Genomic DNA, 8528 nt, shown 5'->3' on the forward strand with positions numbered 1-8528 from the left:
CCCATTCCTTGCAGTGGAGAGTTTTTAGTTACACCATTGGTGCTCCCAGATCCAAAGTGAAGTATAGCTCCAAGTATGGATACACAAGACCGGTCTGATATGGGCGGAGTGGGGGTTCTGGCTTAGTTGACCTCTCAGACAATTGAACAATAGTGAGTCATTTCGAGAGCTTTCTATTATCAAAACTTAAGGAGAGTGCTCATGTTAATCCTTATATGCAAGCTAGATTCCCCTGCTCTTTTAAATTATTTAGGATAGACTTCCTTGCTCTCTTAAGATTATATCCCTCTCCCTAGTCCTTTCTTTCCCCCAAGGTTGCTATGACAGTGCACATATGTTCACAATCATTTACACAGTCATTTTAAATGGGTCCTGCTGATGTCTGAATTATCCAATAAAAGCACAACCAATTACTGCTGAGACAGGCTCCACTCTGTAAACCCCTGGAGGTGCTCTACCTTGGCCAGTCTATGGGCTTTCTAAGAGCTTCTCACATGGAACAAAGCACCATTGTTCCCCTTAACAGAGAGATATTTGTACACTCACTGTATCAATGCTCTTGATTTGATTATGGACTCACAATGGTGCACAGCGATTCTCATGTTCACATTGAAGTCAGCAGCCCAGATGCACAATGCCATACTTCTCTGGCCAGTCTGGTATACAAAAAAATAAAAAATGGTTGTGTTGTTTGGTACGGTCACAGTTTCATGACTCATTTCCTTGACCTCTGATTTGATTTTGTTTGTCAACGTTTAGGTGGCAGCGGATGGCCCTTTGACCTGGAGAAAGAATCATTCTTTTAGTGGATTCGTCAGAATTAATTCTTTTAATGGAATTATCTGAGTCATTTCTTGATGTCATACCTCTGTCATCACTATTGTGTGTGTGTGTGTGTGTGTGTGTGTGTGTGTGTGTGTGTGTGTGTGTGTGTGTGTGTGTGTGTGTGTGTGTGTGTGTGTGGATATGTATGGACTGAACCCATCTATAGAGAAACCACATTTGTTTAGTACACATCCAATCAAGTCCCTGATCTATAAAATTATGTGGACTGGACTGAGAGGCTTTCACACACACTTAAACCTGCTCTCCAGTTCTGGCCTGAATGTCAAATGATTTAAGAGGATGATCTAAATATCTCAATAACGACTAGCTGACACTTTTTCCCTGGAGTTCTATACATAGTAAAGGGGCAGACTCTCCATGTTGTAGTCAGTGGAAACATGGACCGACCCGCGGGTTGTGACTTTGTGGCTAGCCTGCATGACTTACTGTTACACGGACATGTTCAGATTTGTGAAGCTTGTTATGATTCAGTCATATAAACATTCATTGCCTCGGGGATGAATCTACTCATTAAATGATATAATTTGCTTTAACAGTTACCAGAATGAACTCTATAGCTTTTAATTGGCCTAATTGGTTAACCGTCTCACTTAGTGGAGGCAGGGGTTCTTGCCCAATAAATCTATTTATTTGTTTACATGGCTGGTAAGAGCCCAGTGTCTTAGACATGTGCAGATAGGCTATAGTTAAAGGGTGAGAAGATGCAGGGTGGAAATGGTATATTTGTTTGATTATTAATTTGAAGGCTTTCAAATGAAATTACACAGGAGCTGTGGGCTAGATTTTTTTTCAGTGTGGTGTGAATGGATGCATGGATGTATGTATAAAAATCATTTTTGGGGTGACCGGGTATCTCAATGAGTTGGGGCGCGTACCATGTAAAGGCTAGTCCTTATCGCAGCAGCGTGGGTTCGAATCTGGCCCATGCCCTTTACTGCATGTCATCCCCTCTCTCTCTCTCTCTCTTTCTCTGAAGAAATGCCCCCTCAAAAAATCATATTTCTCTTATTGTTAATGAATGCATTTATACAGTTCTTTATTACACCGATATCAAACTATTTGACTAGTTGTAAACATTCATAACATCTTATGGCTTAATGCCTGTTAATGGATTCATAATCTATTACACGTGTATAGTGGAAGTTACCTGAACCTAAAACTACTTGTTTGTTTGTTGTTTGTTATACAAAATACCAACTCAATGACTGCCATCAGAATCAGATTTACTGGCCAAATATGTTAACCAAGCTACGTCAACACACACAAGGAACTTGGCTCCGGTTATTTATGACACTCAAGCAATGCAGACAATATACAGATAATGTACATAATTTATTTACAGACAATACACAATATTTACAATATAGGCCTACCATACATAATATGCAATGCTCCATAAAGATACCTATTGTCTTCTGCAGGATTACATCAGCATGCTATCAGGAAACCATTGTGACAGTAATTAGACCAGTTGGCCCCCCTCCCTCCCCCAGAATCCTTTGCCAGACCCCCATAGTTTCAGTCTGAGACTTGGCCGCGTTCCTCCCAGTTATCAGTCTCTCTCAAAACGCCTGTGTAGAGTATCGCGGATGGTTACAGATAAGACGACGCTGGCACTTGATGTGGAATCCAACACAAACAGAGTTAAAACAAGTTGGCAACACATGCATGGGAGCAGGGGAGGGGTGGGGGGTAGAGCTTTTTTTTTTTAAAGGAGGAGCCTGGCCTGTCTGTCTGTTTAATTGCAAGTCTGACAGTGGATCCGCTGTAGGAACTGTTTTATACACTATTTTTGCAAAGAGTACTCTCCAGAGTCTGAATGACTAGCCCCGAGTATAACTAACATCGTTTTTGCTGTCTCTTTCTGGAACAGTGACTGTGTGAGCACTAGCAAATGCTTTCCAGCTGTTCTAGTTCTGATGGCAAATTCAGGTTCTCCCATTTTTCTGAGCTTCCTTGAGAAACAAAGAAGGGATTTCCTCTCAAACAGACAGACGGTGGCAGAACCAAATAACGCTCATGCTAGTGTAATCAGAGAGAAAGAACAGCCACCTGAAATGTAAACTAATTGTTAGCTACCTGAGCTGGCAGCGCCACACGATGAAGAAAGATCAGTGGCAGGAGACCAAAGAGTTGCTCTCTCTCTGTTTTCTCAAGTCTGGGTGCTTGGCAGGCGCACAGCAACGCAGACGTCAGGGTTGTACCAGTGAGGATTACAGAAGAGCTCACTTGTCTTGCCTCCTCCACCCGCGTGCTATTTCAGGGTCACACACACATCCAGACAATATCCACTGCACCCCCCTCCCCTCCCCCCCACCCACACACACACACACACACACACACACACACACACATCCAGACAATATCCACTGCACCCCCCCCCCTGCCCCCCCGCCCCCCCCCCCCCACACACACACATCCACACATCCAGACAATATCCACTGAACCCCCCTCCCCCCCCGCCCCCCCCCACCCCCCCTCCCCACCCACACACACACACACACACACACACACACACACACACACACACACACACACACACACACACACACAATCAAAACACAGAAGACTGGTGACAGTCTGTGAGTCTGTACTGTGTGAGTCAGATGAATTAGTAAATATAATAAAAACAGACAGGCTGATCGGAAGAGCTATCAATGCCCGATAAGATAATATCTTATTATTATTTGAAGAAAGGTCTAGACAAGATCTATTTACCTATACGTTTGTTCTCTAGATAACATTGCTTGTATTCACAAGTTTACATTCCAGAGGGGTGATTCTGAGCTCGATTGATTCTGTCTGAACTAAGGGGGCTTGGTAAGAAATGGCACTTTTATAACTCCACAAAAGCAGTGCCCTCCCTATTGACTGTGCCCTTGAAACCAAGAATAGACAGAGGGCTTTTTATGCCTTATTGAATAAAAAACAACAAAAGACAGACGAGGTCCATTTACTTCATGAGTCAAGCACAACAAAAAGGGACAGTCAAGAGATACAGAGATAACCTAAATGTCTCCTAAGGAGAAAGCCCTTAAACTTGTTTAGACGATGCACTCTTAGGAATGCAACATTTTATAGCAAGAAGCAAACAAAAAGCTGGGCCTTGTGTCCTCAACTGCCTCTCCCTCTCTTCACGGGGTGAATGATCAGAGGAACATCGATAAGGCGTGGGTGTGTCCCCGTAGAGGATAAGAGTTTGAATACAGACGTTCATTTCACACTTTTTGAAGGGCATCAATCATCCGACAAGGTGTGTGTGCGTGTGAGCGCGTCCGTGTGTGTGTGTGTGAAAGCAAGAGAGTGGGAGAATGAGTGGCCTGTCCATCCTGTCACACAATAAACAATTTGTTTCCCAGGAGCACTCCTCATGTTCCTGTTGTTGGCTACGTGGCTGCTCACTGGGAAACGTCCTGGTCTCTATTGTCCAAGAGGTCAAAGGTCACAGGATGCTCCTAGAGGCCTAAAGGGGAAGATGAGGGGTTGGATGTGAAGCATGATAAAGAGCTCCACCCCCCCTCCCCCACCACCGCGCAAAAAAAGAACACATAAAAATGTGTTCTCTTTCTCTCTTTTGCTCCCGAAACCCGTTATTTCAAGAGTTTCAGGAAGCTAAAGCGTGGTTTTGAAGATACAATAGAACATCTGACCATTTAATTTCCTGATTGCCTGCGGTCAGTTTGACATCTCTATAGAGCAGTTCTGTTCACGCTTAGCTCTCTTTGTATGTCTTTATTAGGTCCTTCAGTATGGTGATTTCCTTCCACACACGCTTTCCCACAGAAGTACGGCCATTTTGACACATCTTGACCAGCAAATTGTGCTAATGCAGTTAATAAAAATTAAAAAACAACTAAGAGATGACTGTTTGTAGCTTGTCTTTTCACAATGCTGTACCTCATCTTATAAGATGAATGCCCTACCCAGGCCTCTGTAAAGCCGGCCTCGACTCACAAAGAATCAGCAGAATATCACATGTAATGATGCTGTGTATCAAGGCTAGCTTTCAAATCACACTGTAATGGAACCTTACAGTGAATGAAGCGACACAAGACCATTCAGGAACAAGTGCACAATGAACCTGTCAACCCCCACCCAGGATGAATGTCGTACAGTTGTTGAATGTACAAGTGGAGTGAGATTTAGCTAGTTCAGCTGTATCTATAGAGCCATATATTAGGCCCATCATGTTTTTTTGTTTGGTCTATGCATTTATTTGAAAGTAAGTAGGCTAGTGAACAAGATCCTATTAAATTGTGATTGTCTGTAAAGCAAATATCAAGGTTAGAAAGAAGGATACAATTATTTTCACAGGGTTATAATAGTGCATCCCAGTTGCTTTGGGAACTTTGACCCCTGAACTGGGATTTCTGTATTTAGATATTGGGGGAACCTCACCGACCCCGACCTGACCACAACTCCAAAACCAAGATGGCTGCTCTGCGCATCAACAGTAAGTGAAAGCTGTGATAATACTGTTTATTAGCAGTTTCTGTCTTATTTGTGTAAATCAGTCGTGCCCATATTTGGTACCAAGGAATCCATATCTATCCTGAAAATGCTAGATATGGATTCATTGGAGTCTTGTGGTCATTTTAAGTCCATCCCCGTAGTGATGTGTCAGTGTTTCAGGTCAGGAGGCTGTTTCATATTCACCGTGGTTCATTGCCCAGTCTGCTGTCCGTTACTGCTGACATAGGGGATATGCTCAATGCATTCTACAAGGTTTAAAGTTGCACTGAAACAGACGTTTGAGATCATCTAACTTCCGTAGTTTGACGTATTTCCGACGCAAACAAGCTATGAGGGTGGGACATAATGTTTAGAGGAATTTGATTGGAACATTGACAAGTGGTCAGTGAGATTATTGGCCTAAAATCTAAGGTACCTGTTGTCGTCATTGCACGTGACCTACCGTTTTCCAGGAAGTAAGGAATTATATACTTTGATATAAGATTACAACAAAAGTAGAATTTTGTATTATTATTATATGTATGAATTTTTGGCATACATCATTGAATAGGTGAACACTATGACCAATTATGTGAACCAAAATGGGACAGAATGCTTTTTTAATTTCAGTGCGACTTTAACTACCAAAAAACGACTAAATACCTCAAGCTCTGGATTCTGTGGATTTAGAAAGCAGACAGGCTCCTGCAGAGGCGGACTGGGGAAATAATTCAGGTTGAGCAACGTAGCCCCAGTCAGCCCACTGATCTTGCGACCAGCCGGTCAAGTTGTTGAGCCGGGGGGGGGGGGGGGGGGGGGCATTTACGGCCATTTACAGCAGGCCCGGGCCAGTTAGCGGCGGGAACATCCCCTCTGAATAACTCACAGCAACCAGGCCGGCCCACACTGGCCCACTGAGGACCGGCCCATCGGGATTCGTCCTGAGCGTCCCGATGGCCAGTCCGCCATTGGGCTCCTGAGTAGGATTGACTATACTTTTACTGAGACACCAGGCTATTTATGTACATAGCAAAATGTGCTTGGCAACGGGGAAAATTAATTGCAGTGAGCCCCCCGGTGGTGAGCTCTGGTACTGCACGTGTGTCCCAGACACACAAACTAACATACAGCAACTTATAGCCCTCCTCATCGAGTGGGCGACAATGAAAGAAACTTCCCACTCTTGTCTTGTGAGACTTTTATACTCTAAAAAACACTGTACTTTTGGCTGATGAAGGAGTGTATCAACCAATCATGTTATAATATCTCCAGCTCATAGGCTTTCATGCGGGGGATATGTTAAAGCCATCTGTTCCCAGGTGTGTGTGTGTGTGTGTGTGTGTGTGTGTGAGGGGGGGTCTTCTCAGCTGAAGCATATATGTTGAGAGCATAGGAGCTAGCTACAGTAGCAATGGTTACCCGTGGGCAGACTTTCTGAAAGAAGTGTTGTGAATGTAGCAGCCAGCAGGTGCTGAGATGTGTACTTGTGTGTGTTTACAGTATGTGTGTATGTGTTTGTGGATGTTTGTATGTGTGTTGTCAAATTCAAACTTACAGAACAACATTACATAGATAAAAATCATTTTCTGTTTTACTTTATTTTTTTCAGTCATTTATTTTACTAATGATTATGTTCCAATGATTTAGAGGTGACGTGGATTTTATAACCCTTTAGGGTTTTCTAGATGTTCACCTGCACAATCTCTTTACTTTCTGTTGTTATTGTTGTTCTCTGTTATATAAAAGTGCAAATAAATAAATCTAAATCCCGTACTTGATTTGTAAGAGCATTTAAGTGTATTATTTAGGCCCTATCTACTTCTTAGTACATGTACTTATGGCCTGAGCTCAGTACACTTGAACCTCTGATATTTAGGGCGCTCCAGTCTGTGCTCAACCCTGTGGTCTGTGTGAGGCTCTCTGCACACTCTCAGACTCATCCATCTTCTTTATGGTGCAAGGATACAGCGTTGTGTGTGATATTCCAGATGCTTCTTTACCAGGGTATCATTAGCTTGCCACGTGGCCTTCCTCACATGTCACAGTATCTGAAGGGTCAGTAAAGAATATGGCATAGATTCCATCACCTGCTAGATGTTATTATACTGTTATAAATGCACGCATTCTGAACCTCATCGTTGTACTGCTAGATACCAATACTATAATTGCTTCTCAGCTTTGCTACTAATGCTACCTGCTACCATTGTTAAGCAGATTTAAATACTCTTTGTATTTTTGAAGGATGGGAGAGGTTCAGAGTGTTATATTGGGTTAAGTGATGTGCAGCTGTAATATGATGCAGCTAAGGTGCTACATGTGTCAAGGCTCATTTTCTATCCACTGGCCATTCTGAATCTAATGTTTGGAGTTTCAGTTACATATCATGCATTTTCCTGGAGGCCTAACCCTCACCACTCACCCCCCCCCTCTCCTCAACCTGTAGTATCAGATGAAGGCTGTAGGAGGGGTGAGGTGGCAGCTGGAAATGGTTTTTGGGTGTATGGATAGTTTGTTTTCATATCAGACAGGAGGAAACAGATTGGGGGGAGAGACAGCGACTGGATTCACGGTGTGAATCATGTCAGTGCTGTCGGTGATGTCATTAGCGAAACTCTTACAGCAGCATGTCAGATTTACCTTGTACAATCCCAGGGGTTTTATCATCATCATCATCATCAAAACTGTGTGTGGCATTGTGGGTCATCAAGGTATGATCGCAATGTACTATGCGAGCTGAGTAGTGTGTACTCTGTGCTGAGTAGTGTGTACTCTGTGCGGAGTAGTGTGTACTCTGTGCTGAGTAGTGTGTACTCTTTTCTGAGTAGTGTGTACTCTGTGCTGAGTAGTGTGTACTCTGTGCTGAGTAGTGTGTGCTCTGTGCTGAGTAGTGTGTACTCTGTGCTTAGTAGTGTGTGCTCTGTGCTGAGTAGTGTGTACTCTGTGCTGAGTAGTGTGTACTCTGTGCTGAGTAGTGTGTACTCTGTGCTGAGTAGTGTGTACTCTGTGCTGAGTAGTGTGTACTCTGTGCTGAGTAGCGTGTACTCTGTGCTGAGTAGTGTGTACTCTGTGCTGAGTAGTGTGTACTCTGTGCTGAGTAGTGTGTACTCTGTGCTGAGTAGTGTGTACTCTGTGCTGAGTAGTGTGTACTCTGTGCTGTGTGAATCTTTGGTATGCTTTGACCTCTCAGGATTCATTTCCTGGTCCGGTGGGTTTCGCCGTCGACAACTGGA

This window comes from Borostomias antarcticus (genome assembly GCF_949987555.1).
Source record: "Borostomias antarcticus genome assembly, chromosome: 23".
Lineage (NCBI taxonomy): Eukaryota > Metazoa > Chordata > Actinopteri > Stomiiformes > Stomiidae > Borostomias > Borostomias antarcticus.